The 20,980-nt window shown below is 47.5% G+C and overlaps 1 non-coding gene across 1 annotated transcript; it reads right to left on the bottom strand.

Annotated features, from left to right (window-relative positions):
• Positions 1-17,187: 17,187 nt before the first annotated feature.
• On the bottom strand, positions 17,188-17,260 carry trnak-cuu (transfer RNA lysine (anticodon CUU)). The gene has a single exon. It is a non-coding gene; the product is annotated as a tRNA-Lys (tRNA).
• Positions 17,261-20,980: the final 3,720 nt, after the last annotated feature.

Here is a 20,980-nt window from a genome sequence, read left to right as displayed (position 1 = left end):
TGGCTTGCACCTCAATCACTTTGCCTGCCTCTCCGTTGTGTCGTCTGGTTGCCATTCCTATTTCTTCATTCCGTCAATTAATGTTATGTTTTTACCTGCTAGCATTTTCCGTATAGATCCTGAGAGTCAGCAGTCGTATTCCCCGCCATTTCTAAGATTGCCAAGAGACTACCATTCCCTCAGTGGGCTACTCTTGAACCTCCATCGTGTCTTTGACCGATTCTTGGTTGTTAGTACCGCACGCTGGTTAAACTCATTTTAGCCTACTCACACCCCAAAGTTTCCTTATTCCTTGATCTCCGACCTCACCTTGTCGCGTTTATTTGTTCTCTCTGCAGATCTCCTGCTTTCCCGTAAACAGTTTAACAGCTCCAACTTGGAGGTGGTATTTAATAAAAGATATTCACACCAACAGCTGCCACATCGTTTCGGGTTTGCATTTCAGAATCCTGCATACTACGCCAATTGATGGGGATGATCGCCTTTCTACTCAATTAACAAACCCGGAATCAACAGACTGATACCTTCAATAATGTTCAACGATTTTTTATTTCAGCACGGACAGTGGGAGCATTTCACTTCCCATCCGCCTGAGAGGATCTCAAACGAAATGTACAAATTAGACGTTAATTATACAGGTTTTGGCACATGAGTGACCTCGTGGACAGACCTTAACAGTGACGTGATTGGTTTTTCCAAAGCATGATCGAAAACCCAATTGGTTGCTTCTTCAAGGTGTCACTTGCCTTATATTGTTGTTCAAGTTTATCTTTGGATTTTCTTTATTGTTCCTTTGAGTCCGAGGTGAACGCGTGGTCATCTGGTATGTTTTACGCGGAGGTGTGGTTTTAAGCATAGCTCTTGTTGAGATAGCTCAGGGCCTTCACAATAGCCAGATAACATCTTTGCAAATCAACCACGCCCTTGCAGATGGTCAATAGAGTCGTTCCAGGATGAAAGTTGATTAATTTATATAGAGTTGGCGACAGAAGGAGGAATTGAAATCTCGTCATGGATCGCATGGGAAGACTGTAGCAAAGCAGCCCAGCGAGGGGAATCATTGAGGGAGGGGAGGCAGTGATCATTGCGAAAGTCTGTTACTGAATCCAGGCTGGTTCTGAGTTCGGCTCTTCTCACACCCAGTGAGGGTCTGAGCCCAACACACACCGAATGGGACATTGTTGAGAGGGATTTATCTGTGTCTAACCCGTGTGCACCAGCTCTGGGAAAGTTTTATGGGACAGTTAAGAGGGAGCGTTTCTCTGTATCAAACCGGTGATGGACCTGCCCTGAGTATGTTTGATGGGACAGTCTAGAGGGAGCTTTACTCTGCATCTAACCCGTGCTGTACCTGTCCTAGGATTGTTCGATTGGATATTGTGCAGGAGCTTCCTTTTGTATCTAACCCGCTGTACCTGACCTGGGAGTGTTTGATCGGGACAGTGTAGAGGGAAGTTTACTCTATTTTTAACCGGTGCTGTACCTGCGCTGGCAGTATTTGATGGGCAGCATAGAGGGCGCTTTAATCTGTATCTAACCTGTGCTTTACCTGCCCTGGGCGTGTTTGATGGGCCAGTGTAGAGAGAAATTTATTGTGTGTCTTACTCGTGCTGTACCTGCACTGGGAGTGTTTGATGGGACGGTGTAGAGAGAAATTTACTGTGTAACTAACCCTGTGATGTCCCTGCCGATGGTACAAATTAAACTGAACTGGTTGTCATTCTCCATGCCTCAAATTGCTGAGCATTTAACACAGATGCAGCATTTTTGTTGGTCAGTCGAATTATTACTAAGCTCATTCTGTTCAGCCTGGCAGTTTCTGTCTCTGGCTGGGGTTCATGTTCCTCAGGCACTTCCTTCACTCGTCAGCGCTGAGTATTGCGATTGAAGCAGCGGTGGCATCATTTTCTGTCTCCATCGTGATTTTCACCTTCTTAACTTTGACTGTCTGTCCTCCTGCCCGAGCTGCTCTTCTGCTGCAACCTTCATCTGTGATTTGGTTACATTTATCCTTGAGATACTTCGAGGAAATAGATACAAATAATGTAATAGATATCAGAGCAATGATTTATAATGCGTGGATTGAATCCCGGCGCGGGATGTGAGTAGAGCGGGGCTCATTCTCCGCTAAGCAAATGATATATCACGTACAGCACACAAAGCAGACATCGGACCGACTGCTCCATGCTGGCGTTTATGCACCACACACACCACCACCCTTCCCCCACACAATCCCCACAACTCTGCATCTTACCCTATTAGCAGAATCGTCTAATGTTTTCTGCCTGATTTGTTGATCTTGCTTCCCATTAAACGGTTCTGTACTATTCGCCTCAACCACTGCCTCTGGAGGTTGGTTCCCCATTCTCACTTCTCTGGTTACAGAGGCTTCTCCTGAAATTATTATTGGATTTATTGGTGACGATTTTATCATCATGGCCCCATTTTTGGTATGATAATTATTTCATGATTTCAGTTTTTTTAAACTCTATTTCACACTGTGCTTGCTTTTCCGCTATAGCATTTATCACAGCACAATTAACGATTAGAAACAGGCTCAAAAAGAGCACAGCATCGATTCTACACACGAGACAAGGACTCAATGGCTTCTGTTATCACAGGACCACAGAATCATACAGCACAGAAGAGACCATTCGATTCATGATGCTGCTCCAGGCTCTGTGATCGAGCTATTCAATCAGCCCCACACCCTTGTTCCGTTCCCAGATCCCTTCAAATACCGGAATTCCAGTATTGATTCCAATTACATAAGAACATAAGAACATAAGAATTAGTAACAGGAGTAAGCCATCTTGTCCCTCGAGCCTGCTCCGCCTTTCAACAAGATTATGGCTGATCGGACCGTGGACTGAGCATCACTTACGCGTCCGCTCCCCATAAACCTTAATTCCCTGAATTGTTAAAAATCTATCTTTCTGTGATTTGAATACATTCAATGAGCTAGCATCAACTGCTTCCTTGGGCAGAGCATTCCACAGGTTCACAACCCTCTGGGAGAAGAAATCCCTTCTCAACTCCGTTTAAATTGCACCCCCCGGTATTTTGAGGCTGTGTCCCCCAGTTCTAGTCTCCCAGACCAGTGGAAACAGCATCTCTGCCTCTATCTTGTCTATCCCTTTCATTATTTTCAATTTTTCTGTAAGATCACCCCTCATCCTTCTGAACTCCAACGAGTAAAAACATCGTCTACTCAATCTATAATCTTAAGGTAACCCCCTCATCTCCGGGATCAGCCTAGTGAATCGTCTCTGTACCCCTTCCAAAGCTAGTATATCCTACCTTAAGTAAGGTGACCAGAACTTCACGCAGTACTCCTGGTGCGGCCTCGCCAATACCCTCTACAGTTGCAGCTTGACCTCCCTGCTTTTGTATTCCATCCCTCTCGGAATGAAGGCCAAAATTCCATTCGCCTTCCTGATGACCTGCTGCACCTGCAAACTAACTTTTTGAGAAACATGCACAAGGACCCCCAGGTCCCTCTGCACCGCAGCATGTTGTAACTTCTCCCCATTCAAATAATATTCTCTTTTACTGTTTTCTTTTCCAAGGTGGATGATCTCACATTTTCGACATTGTATTCCATCTGCCAAAATTTAGCCCATTCGCTTAATCTTTCCAAATCATATGAAATCGACACCCAGGGGTGCACTTGCAGGAGACACTGCATATCTGTTCCAGACAGGTATATAAAGGCAGGTCTCAGGCAAGAGTGGCACTTGAGAGCTGTGAAATAAATGTGCAGGTCCATAATGACCTTGACATCAGCATGTGCCTCTGTATGTCTGTACTGCAAGGTTCAGGATTTTACAGGCAGACGAAAAGTTTCGGACACACACTCAAAGACTCCCTGATAAAATGCAACATCCCCACCGGCACCTGGGAGTCCTTCTTCCTCGGGTTGAGTTGCCTGTGCTGCGTGATCCATGCCGGATCGATCATCCTCAGCCACGTGGTATGTCACAGCACGTTTGCACATTCACTGGAGGTACCCCATCGTTGTGCAGCCTTTGCACACGTAGTGCTTGAATCGACATGGATGGGCCCGATGATTACCCCCGCAGCACCAACACGGGGCGAATAGATTCACATTCACCCCCGATGGCGCACTTTGAGTCATCCCAGGTCTTGTAGCCACAGACGTATTGGCCCTGCCATATGCAGTTCGGCCTGCTAGCCACATCATTTTATGCACAGTACTTGCCGGTGAGCTTCGATGTTGAGAAGGTATCTATTTGGTGTTATCGTCCGTGGCCATGCCTGCCTGGGCGATCGCGATGGCCCTGCTCAGGTCTCGGGCTTCAGCAGCCAGCAGCTTTCGAAGAATGACCTCGTGGCTGATGCCCAGCATGTAAAAGTCCCACAGCATTTGCCCCAACGCAGCAAGGTCCTGCGAGGTGTCTCAGGTCGGCGACATAATCCGCCACGTCCTGGTCCCCGGAACGATGGTGCGTGTCAAAACGATATCTGGCCATGAGGATACTCTCCATCAGCTTGAGGTCGTCCCAAACCAGTGTGCACAACTCTGAATATTGCTTCTCCGTTGGTTTTGTCGGTGTGAGCAGATTCTTGATGAGGCTGTTTATTTTAGGCCCACTGACGGTGAGGAGAACCGCCCTGTCCTTGGCCACGTTTGTGTCTCCTTCCAGCTCGTTGGCCACAAAGTACTAGTCGAGCTATTCGACGAAGGCTTCCCAATCATCACCCTCAATGGATCTCTCTAATATTCCAACAGCAGCCATGGTTGCGTTAAGGTTCATATTCTATTACTCGTCGCCAATTGTTGTGAAAAGAAGAACTCCCCGAGGCTGAGTACTGTGAGCTAAACTTAGTTTGACCTTAGTTTTCTTTATTACAACTCCAGAGTACCTGAACAACATGGCAGCCAACCTTTTATACTGGCCCTGCACGTGTGGGCAGGTGACAATTAGGACTCCAACAGTTGCGCCCTCTGCCGGCAAGTATTACAGAGTTACATACATCACATAATTGTTATGGTTAAGAAGTTATAATTCCAATGAATGCCTGAATCGTGCGAAAGGAGCCTGTTTGTAGGACAAGGCTACATATCAGGAAGGAGTGTAGTTAGATGACAAGGGAAGTGATACTCTGATTATAAGTTTGGAGAATAAAAAGAGTAAATGCTGGAATCACTGAGCAGGCCAGGCAGCATCTGTGGAGCGAGAAACAGAGTTAACGTTTCAGGTTAATGACCTTCCATCAGAAGTTGGGCAGTTGTGTTAGGTAATACTATTAAAAGTTTCAATTGTCACGTAGCAAGTGTAAGGAAAAGATATAAAATGTGGAATTTGGAACAGATAGTTTAGAATCCGATTAATGTTTGATCAATTTGTACACCGAGCTAGTAACTGTAACGTGTTTGAGTTCTTCAGCTAACATTCGCAAGGTTTGGGTGTAAGTACTGTTAAGTGTATGTTTAATTATTGTCTGCTTAATAACTCTGACATTTAATGTTGCGGACCCTAATACTGCACTGCGCGTGTTCCAGCTCTGTTTGGAGCACCGATCCCTTCAATCCGTCGCTTACAGGGACAGTTGGATTCACCGTTTCTTAGTTTGGTGAAATTTCAAAGATTGAAAGCAGCGCACATCAACCTGGTCACCTACTCACTAACCGCTGCACGCTGCTCCCGTGAGATGGAAGCCCAGTTACTGTTTCAATCTTGAACGCAGGTGCAAGCAGAACTCATTCAGAGAAAGTCCAAGTCCCTGAGGCACGTGATTATTTGCACTGAACTCCTTCGCAAAGAGTTGCGGTTCGTGTGGGGTGATTTGGCCACATCTTTCCCCACACGACAACACTTCAAACATAACTCAACAGCGGTAAAGTGATTGAGTTCCTGAAAGGGGTTGTAGAAATTCAAGTCCTTCTTTGCAAAAGTTCGATTCAAATTCAAAATTCTTGGGTAAACTGAGGGCTCGTCTGGGATTTGAAGCCTGGACCTCTCGCAAATTTGAAGCAACAACCCCGAAGCAAGAATCATACACTTAGACCAAAGGGCCAACTGCTTGAGAAATGTGGAGATATGGTGTAACCATTATTGAAGCATTTTTAATGTGTTGCTATTCTTCATCCGAGGAGCACATGTGACGGAATCAGTGACTTTGCTTTTTCGACCTGTCTTCTGAAGCACCGCACGGTCCCACTCCGACAGTCAGTGAGCTGCTGGGACGTTCGTGTATCCAGGCTGTGTGTGGTCACCCCGTGCGCAGCAGAGGGGTTTCTGCATTGGTTCTGGGTGGGGACAGTATCTTTACCCTTCTCTCTTGTCTATATCCCTGTGCTTTGGTTACTCTATTTATTCCCCTTTCTCAGTTTCTAGTGTTTAAAATGGAAAAAAGATGAAATGGGTGTCACTGTGGAATAATTTCTCTCACTCAAAGTTAGACACACTACCGTTGCACCATGAGGTCTAGGGAGGTAGCCATTGATATTCAGGTTCATATATAAGTATATCGACATGTATCGTAACTGTTCCCTGGTCGTCGAGGGGTTAGGATCTGGCGCACTAACCTGGTTTCAATCCTCGATCAATTCATCGCATAAAAAATAATTGAAGTCTGTGAGACGATTAATAATTGCTTTAATCACCATGAATACCAATACTGTCATTTATCTCACACTACTGTACATAACTGTACCTTACCATGCCATACATGACTGTAACCAGAAATGACCTGTAACCACAAGCTTACCTTACCACCAGTGGTGCATTTGCAGGAGGCACTGGATACCTTTCTCAGACAGGTATATAAGGACAGGTCTCAGGCAAGTGTGGCATTCGAGAGCTGTGTAATAAAGGTGCAGGTACTGAGTGACCTTGACTTCAGTATGTGCCTCATGTGAGTCTGTATTACAGGATCAGGACTTTACAGTGGCGACGAGTTACGGGATTACAGAATCCACAGAATGGCGACCAACGGCTCAGGTGAAAAATACAATGCTGGAGATAATTGGGAGGACTTTATAGAAAGGCTACAGCAGAGCTTTGTAACCAAAGACTGGTTCGGCGACAATAAGGCAGACAAGAGAAGAGCCCATCTCTTGACCAGCTGTGGCTCGAAAACATACGCTTTAATGAAGGACCTGCTGGCACCCGAGAAACCAGCAAGCAAGTCGTTTGAAGAATTGAGCACACTGGTAAGAGACCACCTGAAGCCAGCAAGCAGCCTACACATGTAAGCTACCTCGGACCCGTGTCAAAGGTCCTCTTATACCGAGCACAGGCTCAGGAAAACCCCGGGGGAGAGGATATCCCGGTCACTGGGCCTTCCAGTAACACTGAACAAGTGCCCGGTCTGAAACTTTCCAGGCTGTTGATGGCGGGGGATTCGGCGATGGTAATGCCGTTGATAGCCGGGCCTGCTTAAGTTGCATCTTCCTGTCGCTGATTGTTGCCAGGCGCCTGTTGACTCCGCCCCGTGGGTTTACCTCCAACTTCACACCACGAAACAGGTTCTTCTGAATTCCAAGGTGTGTACGGAGATCAACCATCAAAAGCTCTGTCATTAACGACAGGGGGTCCGGCAATTGTCTGATCGCAATGCGCTTTCAGTCCTTGTCCTTAAAATTGCGGACGTGTAAATTGGGGAGTTCAATGACTTTGAAAGGAACATTGTTGTTTGGTGCAGTTCCGTTCAGAGAAATGTTTGTGAAAGAAAATTTTTGCAGAGAGAGGGATTGAGCGCCTGTTGGCAGAAACATTTTTGAAATGAAAACTTGTGGACAATAAAATGGAACAAGAGCAGTCCGGGGTACATTGTCACATGATGGAAGCTATCTCGAACCCGGAACAAAGCTCCCCGTACACCGAGCACAGGCTCAGGAAAACCCCGGGCAGAGGATATCCCGGTCACTGTGCCTTCCAACAACACAGAACAAGTGCCCGGTCTGAAACTTTCCAGAGTAAGAACTTGTAACTAGAGCATCCAACAGTCCCTTGGGATCCCTTGGAACTTCAGGGGATGCGCTCCCTGGTGGTGGAACATGGGAGTGCATGCTTTACAGAGACACAACATCACTCCCCCGCCAAAGTCAATGTGAAAACTATTTACAAGGTGAGGCGGTCGGGAGCCTTTCTTTCCCTGGAGAACTGCCTCGGTGCAAATGTCTTTTCCAGTGTGTTGGCTGTGCCCTCGCTGGACAGGCGTGTTGTTGGCCCTGCAGGGCTGCTGGGTGAGCCTGGCCTTGCTGGGTTGTTGCGCGTGATGGGTTCGATTTCCTGGTCCGACGTCGTGTCGTTGATCCTTTGTGTGTGTGTTGTGGGTTCGAAAAAGGTGGTGTCTGCTGTGGGTTGTTCAGGGCAGTCTGTGCTTTCTGCAAATTTGTCCAATGTCTAGTTTGACGACAAACACCCTACTCCCTTCTTTAGCTATCACCTTGCCCGCGATCCACTTGGGACCATGTCCACAGTTTAGCACATACACGGTCATTCAGATCAATTTCCCGTGACACAGTGGCGCGACCATCATTTACATTTTGTTGCTGACGCCTGCCCTCCACCTGATTATGCAGGTTGGGGTGCACCAGCGAGAGTCTGCTTTTAAGTGTCTTTTTCATGAGTAGCTCAGCCGGGGGCACCCCTGTGAGCGGATGGGGTCTCGTGCTATAGCTGAGCAGTACTCGGGACAGGCGGGTTTGGAGTGAGCCTTCTGTGACGCGTTTAAGGCTCTGTTTGATGGTTGTACTGCCCGCTCTGCTTGCCCATTGGAGGCTGGTTTAAATGGGGTCGAGGTGACATGTTTGATCCCATTGCGCGTCATGAATTCTTTAAATTTGGTACTGGTGAAACATGGCCCGTTGTCACTGACCAGTATGTCAGGCAGGCCGGGTGTGGCAAACATGGCCTCAGGCTTTCCATGGTGGTGGTGGCGGTGCTTCCCGACATTATTTCACATTCAATCCATTTTGAAAAAGCATCCACCACCACCAGGAACATTTTACCAAGAAATGGGCCCGCACAGTTGACATGGATCCTCGAACATGTTCTGGAGGGCCAGGACCACAAACTGAGTGCTGCCTCTCTGGGCGCGTTGATCAACTGAGCACACACGCTGCATTGTCGTACACAGGACTCGAAGTCAGAGTCCATACCGGGCCACCACACGTGGGATCTGGCTATCGCTTTCATCATTACTAAACTCGAGTGTGTGCTGTGGAGATCCGAGATGAACGTCTCCCTGCCCTTTTTTGGTCGCACTATGCGGTTACCCCACAACAGGCAGTCTGCCTGACTGGACAGCTCGTCCTTTCGCCGCTGGAACGGCTTGATTGACTCTTGCATTTCAACGGGGATTCTGGCCCACCTCCCATGCAGTACATAGTTTTTTTACTAGGGACAGCAGAGGATCTTGGCTGGTCCAAGTCCTAATGTGGTGGGCCGTGACAGGTGATTATTCATTTTCAAACGCTTCCATGACCATCAACAAGTCAGCGGGCTGCGCCACCATCAACAAGTTTGCAGGCTGCGCCATTTCCACCCCCGTGGTGGGCAATGGTAGCCGACTGAGAGCATCAGTGCCTGGCCTGTGGCGGATCGTATAGTTATAAGCTGAGAACGTGAGTGCCCACCTTTGTATGCGGACTGAGGCATTAGTATTTAACCCCTTGTTTTCAGCGAACAGGGATGTGAGGGGCATGTGATCGGTCTCCAGCTCAAATTTGAGGCCAAACAGATACTGATGCATTTCTTTACCCCGAACACACATGCTAATGCCTCTTTCTCAATCATGCTGTAGGCCCTCTCGGCAATTGACAAGTTTCTGGAAGCATAGGCGACAGGTTGCAACTTCCCCACAATGTTAGCTTGTTGTAATACACACCCGACTCCGTACTACAACGCATCACATGCTAGCACAAGTCTTTTATACGGGTTATACAATAGAAGCAGATTGTTGGAGCATAAAAGGTTTCTGGCTTTCTCAAAAGCAATTACTTGTTTTTTTTTTCCCATACCCAGTTCGCACCTTTGTGCAATAACACATGTAGGGGCTCTAAAAGGTGCTTAACCCGGGTAGGAAGTTACCAAAATGTTTGAGGAGTCCCAGGAACGACCGCAGCTCCGTGAAGTTCTGTGGCCTGGGCGCATTCCTGATAGCCTCTGTCCTGGCGTCTGTGGGCCGAATTCCATCCGCCGTGATCTTTCTCCCCAAAAATTCCAATTCTGTTGCCATGAAGACGCATTTCGACTTCTTCAGCCGCAGCCCTACACGATCCAGTCACTGGAGGACATTCTCCTGGTTTTGTATGTGTTCGGCGGTGTCCCGACCCATAACCAATATGTCGTCCTGAAAGACCACCGAGTGCGGTACCGACTTGAGTAGGCTCTCCATGTTTCTCTGGAAGATCGCTGCAGCCGACCGAATTCCAAACGGGCATCTGTTGTCGATGAATAGTCCCTTGTGCGTGTTGATGCAGGTGAGGCCCGTCGAAGACTCCTCCAGCTTCTGCGTCATGTAGGCCGAAATCAGGTCAAGCTTGGTGAACGCCTTGCCTCCTGCCAGCGCGCCAAATAGGTCGTCTGTCTTAGGTAGCGGGAATTGGTCCTGTAGCGAGAAACGATTAACAGTTACTTTATAATCGCCGCAAACCCTGACCGTGCCATCATTTTTGAGTACTGGAACAATCAGGCTGGCCCACTCGCTGAATTCCACTGGCGAGATGATGCCCTCGTGTTGCAGCCTGTCCAGCTCGATTTCCACTCTCTCCTCATCATGTGAGGGACCGCTCGCGCCTTGTGGTGAATGGGTCGTGCCTCTGGGACCAAGTGGTTCCGCACCTTCGCCCCGGAAAAGTTTCCAATGCCTGGCTCAGAAAGGGAAGGAAATTTGTTCAGAACCTGGGTACATAAGGCCTCATCGACATGTGATAGCGCTCGGATGGTATCCCAGTTCGAGCGGATTTTGCCCAGCCAGCTCCATCCAAGCAGTGTGGGGCCATCGCCCGGGACAATCCAGAGTGGCAGTTTGTGCACCGTGCCCTCGTAGGTGACCTTGACCATGGCGCTGCACAGGACAGTGATAAGCTCTTTGGTGTACAATGTCAGTTTCATGTGGATGGGGCTTCGGGCTGGTCTGAATGTCTTGTTGCACCACAGTCTGTCAAACATCTTTTTACTCACGATGGATTGGCTGGCGCCAGTGTCCAGTTCCATGGTTGTGGGTAAGCGATTCAATTTTTCATTTAGCATTATAGGTGGATATTTCGTCGAAAATGTGTGCACCCTGTGTACTTCGGCATCTGCCTCCTCTCTCTGAGGCTCTAAATTGCTTTGATCCACCATGGACCGATATTCCTCTGCCACATGGTGGTTAGCAGGTTTTGCAGAGCTTGCAGCTCATTCGCAAGCCCGTTGGAGATTCCCCATTGTTCCACAGCTATTGCAAACATACCCTTTGAAGCGGCATTAATAGGCTCAATGGAAGCCTCCACAACGCCAACAAGGTGTGTATTGCCTTGCATTCATCCTTTGTTGGGGACTCTGAGTCATCTGGGTCACCTGAGGCCTGCTGGCAGTTGCAGACTCGTGGTTTCTGCCCTGTACATGTCTGCTCACAGACACAGTTCCAGTTAATTTATGAACATTGCTAGCACTTGTGTGCTGAGAGGTTTGTTTGGTGTTATCACTGGTGGATATAAATACCTGTGTTATCGCAATGGCCTTACTCAGGGTCGGTGTCTCTACAGCCAAATGTTTTTGTAGAATGGTCTCATGGCCAATGCCCAGTAGAAAAAAGTATCTGAGCATTTGCTCCAGGTAGCCATCAAACTCACATTATCCTGCAATTCGCCTTAGCTCGGCGACGTAGCTCGCCACTTCCTGATCTTCAGATCGCTGGCACGTGTAGAACCGATACTGTGCCATAGCACGCTCTCCCTCAGGTTAAGATGCTCCCGATCTAGTGTACACAGCTCCTCATACGACTTATCTGTTGGTTTCACTGGAGTAGAAGATTCTTATTGAGGCCGTGAGGAGGACCGCTCTCCTTTTTGCAGCATTTCCTTTTCCGTCCAGCTCATTGGCAACAAAGTACTGGTCGAGATGTTCGACATAGGCTTCCCAGTCCTCAGTCTCTGAGAACTTCTCCAGGAGGCCTACAGTTTGCTGCAAGTTTCTGTTGGATTCGTATACTCGTCGCTAGTTATAGTGTTCCTAACACAGATGAAGCTGCATATAGGGAGGTTAAATTAACAGTGATAACAGTCTTTCATAAGACACTCCAGAGTGAGAAAGTGGCCTTAGGGGTCGGCTTAAATAAAGTGCTCCCAAGGGGTGCTGGGATCCCTTGGGACTACAGCGGATGAACTCCCTGGTGGCGGAACATGGGAGTGCATGCTTTACAGATACACAACACATACATTGCCTCATCTTTGACTTCTGCCAACATCCCTTGTATTTAACCTTCGCCGCACCTCCGCCATGATCTCTCACCATTCCTCCACCACGACCTCTCACTGTTCCTCCACCACGATCTCTCACCGTTCCTCCACCACGATCTCTCGTCACTCCTCCACCACGACCTCTCACCGTTCCACCATCAAGATCTCTCATCACTCCTCCACCACGACCTCTCACCGCTCCTCCACCACGACCTCTCACCGCTCCTCCACCACGACCTCTCACCATTCCACCACCACGACCTCTCACCGCTCCTCCACCACGACCTATCACCGCTCCTCCACCACGACCTCTCACCGTTCCTCCACCACGATCTCTCACCGTTTCTCCACCACGATCTCTCGCCGTTCCTCCACCACGACCTCTCACCGTTCCTCCACCACGATCTCTCACCGCTCCTCCACCACGATCTCTCACCATTCCTCCACACTGACCTTCCCGCTCCTCCGCTCTACCTGGGTCCCGCCGATGTTCCTGCCAACGCACCAAACGGCGACCTGGATTTTGATGAAGTGCAGCCCAGCAGGTCTCCAGCCGTCCTGGTTAACCCTTGCCACTGCACCAAGACCTCGCTCTGTCAAGCCCGTGTGGTGGCTGGTGTGCAACGGTCACACCATGTTAAAACAATCCACCCACAGGCATCTTCCACCCTTTGATTGGAGTTCAGGACTGGAACATCGGGTCCTTCATTGAAACACCTGTGAACCCATGTGGAAATAAGCCTCCCTCGTTCGAGGACCCGCCTCTGATGATGATGATGATGTGTGGGACCTTACCAAATGCCTGCTGGAAACCATCAGATTAAATCTAGTAAGACCCGTCACTTGATTCAGTTTTCACTGATCTTGCCTTAGGAAGGCTATATTGTCTTTGGAGGGAGCATTGTGTCAGTTTCCCAGACGGATACCAGGATTCCATGGTTTAAATTGAGATATGAGATTACACCCACTGGAAATTAGAAAGTCGAGCATTGATTTGATCAAAATTTCCAAGATAATAAGTGAACAGATAGAGTAGATAGAGAGAAATGATCCCGCTGGTTGCGGAGTCCCAGACTAGGGGCCATAGTCTAAATATTAGAGCCAGATGTTTCAGGAGTGAAATTCGGAAACATTCCTACCCACACAGGGTGGGAGAGGTTTGGAACTCCCTTCTGCAAAGGGCAGTTGGTGCGGGGTCAGTTGTTCATTTTACATCGCATTTTGACCAAAGGTATAAAGGAATATGGGCCAAAGGCGGGTATATGGAGTTTTCTCACAGATCAGCCATGATCTCATTGAATGGCGGAACCGCCTCGAGGGGCTGAATGGTCTCCTCCTGTTCCTGTGTAACAGGCTTGAGGGCCTGAATGGGCCTCCTCCTGTTCCTGTGTAACAGGCTCGAGCGGCTGAATGGCCTCCTCCTGTTCCTGTGTAACAGGGTCGAGGGGCTGAATGGGCTTCCTCGAGTTCCTGTGTATCAGGCTCGAGGGGGTGAATGGGCCTCCACCTGTCCCTGTGCAACAGGATCGAGGGGCTGAATGGGCCTACTCCTGTTCCTGTGTAACAGGCACAATGGGCTGCATGGGCCTCCTCCTGCTCCTGTGCAACAGGCTCGAGGGGCTGAATGGACTTCCTCATGTTCCTGTATATCAGGCACGAGGGGCTGAATGGGCCTCCACCTGTCCCTGTGCTACAGGATTGTTGGGCTGAATCGGCCTACACCTGTTCCTGTGTAACAGGCTCAATGGGCTGCATGGGCCTCCGCCTGTTGGTGTGCAACAGGCTCGAGGGGCTGAATGGGCCTCCTCCTGTTCCTGTGTAACAGGCTCAAGGGGCTGAATGGGCCTCCTCCTGTTCCTGTGTAACAGGCTCAAGGGGCTGAATCGGCCTCCTCCTGTACCTGTGTGTAAGGTCTGGGAAACAAAGGGAGGTGATATGAGAAAACATAAACGAAATGGTATTGTGTTAAAAGTGAAGCAGAAGGATTGAGTGATTTACACACAGAAATCATAGAAGCTGGGTAGTTAAGTTGCTAAGTTGTTTAATAAGAATACAGTGGCCTTGGCTTTATTAGTAGTGAAATAAAGGACACCAGCGAGGAAGTTATACCATACCTTTTCAATCCAGGTTTAGGCCTCAGTTGTAGAACTGTTTACAGTTCTGAACACCACAATTTAGGAAGGATATCAAGGCATTGGAGAGAACGTAAGAAATATATAAGAAACATTTTCTATTGTTGTTGAAGACACAAACACAGGCATTCATCGAGAATCAACCTGCAGGTGACCAGACACAGATTAAAGATCCAGAGAGACCGACAGAATCTGGAAACACCGGCAAATAGACAACAGATATTGACAAGGACTGAAAGCACTTTGCGATCAGAAAATTGACGGCCCAGCTGTGGTTAATGACACGGCTTTTGATGATTGATCTCCGTACAAGCCTTGAAATTTCGGAGAACCGGTTTCGTGGCTTGAAGCTCGAGATAAACCCACGGGGCGATGCCAACAGGCGCCTGGCAGCAATGAGCGACAGGAAGATGCAACTTAAGCAGGCCCGGCTAGCTCGTTCGGTAAAGTATAAGACTCTTAATCTGCGTGTCGTGGGTTCGAGCCCCATATTGGGTGAATTATTTTCCTTAAACTTTTATGGTGCTTTCACAGGAAAACATCATTAATGAACCCATAATCTTTTTTTGCACAATGAAAGAAATGCGAACTGAGGGAGAGTTGATAATTTGATCATTTGTTCTGTGCTCTGTATAAGAACACAAGAACCAGGAGCAGGAGTCGGCCATTTGGCCCTTCGAGCCTGCATTCTTTCGCACTGAAACAAATTATAACCGTGTTTTTAAATTAGCAGTGCGAGATATTTAGAGGGCACATTTCAATGCTTCACATAACCATTCCTTTCGTTACAGCCACCCACGATCGATTCCCGGTTTGAGAAGTAACTTTGATATCATTGTTTGTAATTGAAGTGGGGTCATTTTATGAAGTTCGATGGATGTCCCAAAGCACTTCAAAGTGGTGTCCAAACAAATGCGTTTGTAATTAAAAACACTAAATGTCAGGAGTGGGATATGAACACACACCTCCAGAGGAGATTGTGACCTGAACGCAGCACCTTCGACCGCTTGGCCATCCTGACAGTTGAAAGCTCCAGTTACAAGTTATTACTCTAAAAGTTTCAGACCGGGCACTTGTTCAGTGTTGCTGGAAGGCCCAGTGACCGGGATACCCTCTCCCCTCGGGTTTTTCTGAGCCGGTGCTCGGTGCACGGGGAGCTTTGGTCCGGGTCCGAGTTAGCTTGCATCATGTGACAATGCAGCCCGGACTGCTCTTGTTCCATTTTATCGCACATTAGTTTTTGGTTCAAAAATACTGTCACAAGTGGGACAGAAACCCACATCTCCAGATGAGACAGGGAGATGCAAATAGCACCGCAGACCGCTCGGCCATCCTGACTATCCAGTGCTGTGTGTGGCCACCTGCAGGTTGATTTTGAACTTTTGTGTCCTGTCACATGAAATAAATGAGGGCAGCAGGCGTATCTCAGCCTGACACCGGGGAAACAGTGAGACAGACATTGCATTGTGTTCAGGTTTAATCACAGCAATTTCCGCAGTCAGGAGCTGAAAAGGACGAAGAGCTGAAAAAACACAAGAAAAAAGCAAAGAAATGTCAGCAATTGTGGTAAACTCTTAAATGTGTTTCCTGCTCGTTTAGTGATGCGGCACTCACAGAGGGAGCACGGAATCAGAAAGTAACTCTTTCATTCAAAATCTTTAAAATAATGACATGCAACTAATTAAATTGTGTGTCGGGGGATGGGGATGGGTGAAGATTATTTGTTTTATTACCCATTCATTAACCGACAACGTTGTTTTGTAGAATTGTTGCTGAGGGACAGTGGAAACTTCAATAACTGAACTTTAATTATTTAAGGATTTTGAATCACTGATGAAGTTTTCTCCCCTATCTGACTTTACACACTCTGTATTTAGGAGACTGGTTTAAAATGTTCAGTGCTCATGCGACAAGGAACCTGGGACGACTTTTGTTCAATTTATTTCACAGCAAAAATAGTCTGTAAGATAATGTTTCCATCCGGGTTCGAATCGGGGACCTTTCGCGTGTGAGGCAAACGTGATAATCACTACACTATAGTTAAAATAATCTTAGGTATATAACCAGAGCTTTAACCTACACAGCTGGCCGATATTTCAGGAGCTGATTTTACGAGAATAGAATGACGGTGCTATATTTAGGAAGGCTGTGAGTGTGGCAGGAATTGATCTCGTGTTTCCCAGACTTTACACATCGGAACTGGAGCTGGCCATTTAGCAGCTAGTGGTTAGGATCTGGAATGCACGGCTTGAAAGGGCGGTGGAGGCAGACTCAATCTTATCTTTCAGACAGGAGTTGGATCAGGGTCTGAAGGAAAAACAATTGCAGGGCTACGGGGAAAGAGCGGGGGAGTGGGACTCGCCGAGAGTCGACACGTGCTCGATTGGCCGAATGGCCATCCGTGCTGTAACCATTCCATGATTCGATAAGTTAGTGGCACATTTCATAGTGTGGGTGGGAGCACAACATTGCAAAGGCACATGGATTGAGTCGGCAAAACTAGAGGCATCTGTATCAGGAGATTCGCGGGGCGTGGAAATTTTGGAGTTTGATGACTTTGAAAGGAACATTTTTGTTTTGTGCCGTTTCGGTCAGAGGTGTTCTATGAAAGCAACATTTAATGAAAAGAATTGCAATCGCCCAACTTGGGGCTCGAACCCACGACCCTAAGATTAAGAATCTCATGCTCTACAGACTGAGCTAGCCAGGCTTCTGTCCAGCGAAGGTTTTTATCACTCATTGCAGCCAGGCGGCTGTTGGCTCCGCCCCAGATGTTGAAACTTGCTGTTGAAGAAATGCCAGGGTCTTCTTGAATGGTGGACCAGGCTCGAGGGGCCGAATAGCCAAATCCGGACCCTAATCCTTACGTGTTTATGCAGAGCTCCTTCAGGGTAAACGAGCCAAAGGAGGACAGCGGAAACGTTACAAGGACACCCTCAGTGCCTCCCTGGTAAAGTGCGACATCACTACTGACCCCTGGGAGACGGTGGCCACAGACCGCCCGAGGTGGAGAAAGTCCATCCGGGAGGGCGTTGAGCTCTTTGAGTCTCGATGCAAGGAGCATGAAGAGACCAAGCGCAGGCAGCGGAAGGAGCACGCGGCAAACCAGTCCCAACGACCCCTTCCCTCGACGTATATCTGTCCCACCTGCAACAGGGTCTGTAGCTTTCGTATCGGACTGTTCAGCCATCAAAGGACTCACTTTGGGAGTGGAAGCAAGTACCTGCTCGATCCCGAGGGACTGCCTCTGATGGTGTCTATGTTTTGCGTGTGAATGCGAACGTGTTAACTGCTACACTGCGGAAACATCTCCACTTTCAGCACCAGATTACCAGAATTAAACCGAATGGGATTGGGAGAAAAGTTCCTCATATGCTCAGGGCAAAATATATCATATGACAATCGAATTTCACGAATTAATTAATTATGTTTAAATCAATGCTTCTTTTTTTCTACGCAGGAGATGCATGAAGACTTATAAAATAGATGAACTATTTATTTATAAGGTTTTAAATTTCCCTGACTGGGAATTGAACCCGGGTCACGGCCGTGAGAGCGCCAATTCCTAACCACTACACCATCATGAAACCTGGCTTGAAAAGAGACGCAGTGGTTGTGTCGAGATTCACATCGAGCAGCTCCGTAACACAGGACTCTGTGATTTGCGGGCTGTTCCCAGGGGCACACACCGAGACAGACATCACCTGCTGCTGGAGGGCCATCAACTCAGTCAAAGATGCTCTTTGGTCTTGCCGAAACTTGCTAATCTTCCAGAGCAAGGAAATGTCCACGTCTGCTGTTGCAGACTGGCGCAATCCAATATCCAGGATGACGTGCTGAGGGACGCACTTAAAATTGGTGTCGTTGCCGCAAAGGCAGGGTGGGGAAGGGCCACAGTTAAAAGCCCTTCTGACACGGTAAACCCCGGGGCAGGAATCAGTATAAAACTCCCCTCGGGCCGTACTTGCAACTTCTTTATTGTGTACATGGAGCACCATGATCTGGAAACACCAATGTAGTGCCATGTACAATGTAAGGTCTGTTTCGTGATGCACGAGAAAAAAAGTGTAAATGTACCGTCACCCATTCCATGTACTGTACAGTGACACGTGTGATGTAATTTGTTGAATGTACTACAAGGTATCCCGTATTGTACCGAATTGTACTGGAACTGGAAAACAAGGGAATATATCGAACGGAACTGCGGTCAGCACACAAATGTAGTGTATGGTATTACTGACGCAGCGAAATGTACTGAACTGCTTTTGAATGTACTGCACACATTTTTATATGATTAAAGTATTTTTTTTAAATAAAAAAAAATCTCTGCCTGACACCGGGGAAACAGAGAGACAGACCTTGGAGCAAGTGTCTGGTTATTGCCGAACAGCAAAGGAAATATTAATTCTGGCAGAACAATATTAAAAAAACAGTGACCCCGATATGATTTGAACACGCAACCTCCTAATCTGGAGTCAGACACACTACCGTTGCACCATGCTACCTACACAGTGAGCTGGAGATGTTCGTCTATATGAAGGTTCTGTAATACAAGGGGCTTTAAAATCTCCGCCCTTTCCCACCAGGTATCACAAGCAGCGCTTACCTGACAGGCACCGTATGGTTTCTTCTTAAACTTTTCTCTTGCTATCACGGGAAACCATCATTACTTGACCCCTCACCTTCTTTTGCACAATCAAACAAATGCTAACTCAGGAACAGTCCATACTTCAATCATTTGTCCTGTGCTTTGCATCTTAACTCGAAAACCATATCCCATTTTACTCACTGTATTATAGCTTTCTGGTTCAAAATCTTCATTGCAGATGACACCACGAATCTGGGGCAACTTTTATCAAATTTAACAGCACCGGTTATTCCTACCGTGCACACAACATACAATCAGTAGTGAAGATAAAATCCCAACATGCGTATTTTCAGATTCAACGCAGTAGCATTTCAAATAAAGTGAAAAAATGGAGTATGAGAAGAAGCTTGCAGGGTACATTAAGACGGATTGCAAAAGTTTCTATCGGTATGTAAAGAGAAAAAGGTTAGTAAAGACAAACGTAGGTCCGCTGCAGTCAGAATCAGGGGAAGTCACAATGGGGAACAAAGAAATGGCGGAACAATTGAACAAGTACTTTGGTTCGGTATTCACGAAGGAGGACACGAACAACCTTCCGGTTATAAAAGGGGTCGGGGGGTCTAGTAAGGAGGAGGAACTGCGGGAAATCCTTATTAGCCAGGAAATTGTGTTGGGGAAATTGATGGGATTGTAGGCCGATAAATCCCCAGGGCCTGATGGACTGCATCCCAGAGTACTTAAGGAGGTGGCCTTGGAAATAGCGGATGCATTAACAGTGATTTTCCAACATTCCATTGACTCTGGATCAGTTCCTATGGAGTGGAGGGTAGCCAATGTAACCCCACTTTTTAAAAAAGGAGGGAGAGAGAAAACAGGGAATTATAGACCTGTCAGCCTGACATCGGTAGTGGGTAAAATGATGGAATCAATTATTAAGGATGTCATAGCAGTGCATTTGGAAAGAGGTGACATGATAGGTCCAAGTCAGCATGGATTTGTGAAAGGGAAATCATACTTGACAAATCTTCTGGAATTTTTTGAGGATGTTTCCAGTAGAGTGGATAAGGGAGAACCAGTTGATGAGGTATATTTGGACTTTCAGAAGGCGTTCGACAAGGTCCCACACAAGAGATTGATGTGCAAAGTTAGAGCACATGGGATTGGGGGTAGTGTACTAACATGGATTGAGAACTGGTTGTCAGACAGGAAGCAAAGAGTAGGAGTAAATGGGTACTTTTCAGAATGGCAGGCAGTGACCAGTGGGGTACCGCAAGGTTCTGTGCTGGGGCCCCAGCTGTTTACACTGTACATTAATGATTTAGATGATGGGATTAAACGTAGTATCTCCAAATTTGCGGATGACACTAAGTTGGGTGGCAGTGTGAGCTGCGCGGAGGATGCTGTGAGGCTGCAGAGCGACTTGGATATGTTAGGTGAGTGGGCAAATGCATGGCAGATGAAGTATAATGTGGATAAATGTGAGGTTATCCACTTTGGTGGTAAAAACAGAGAGACGGATTATTATCTGAATGGTGACATATTAGGAAAAGGGGAGGTGCAAAGAGACCTGGGTGTCATGGTACATCAGTCATTGTATGTTGGCATGCAGGTGCAGCAGGCGGTTAAGAAAGCAAATGGCATGTTGGCCTTCATAGCAAGGGGATTTGAGTACAGAGGCAGGGAGGTGTTGCTACAGTTGAACAGGGCATTGGTGAGGCCACACCTGGAGTATTGTGTACAGTTTTGTTCTCCTAACCTGAGGAAGGACATTCTTGCTATTGAGGGAGTGCAGCGAAGGTTCACCAGACTGATTCCCGGGATGGCGGGACTGACCTATTAAGA

Source organism: Pristiophorus japonicus, unplaced genomic scaffold (assembly GCF_044704955.1).
Source record: "Pristiophorus japonicus isolate sPriJap1 unplaced genomic scaffold, sPriJap1.hap1 HAP1_SCAFFOLD_113, whole genome shotgun sequence".
Classification (NCBI taxonomy): domain Eukaryota; kingdom Metazoa; phylum Chordata; class Chondrichthyes; family Pristiophoridae; genus Pristiophorus; species Pristiophorus japonicus.
This window is presented reverse-complemented; position numbering and strand designations above follow the sequence as displayed.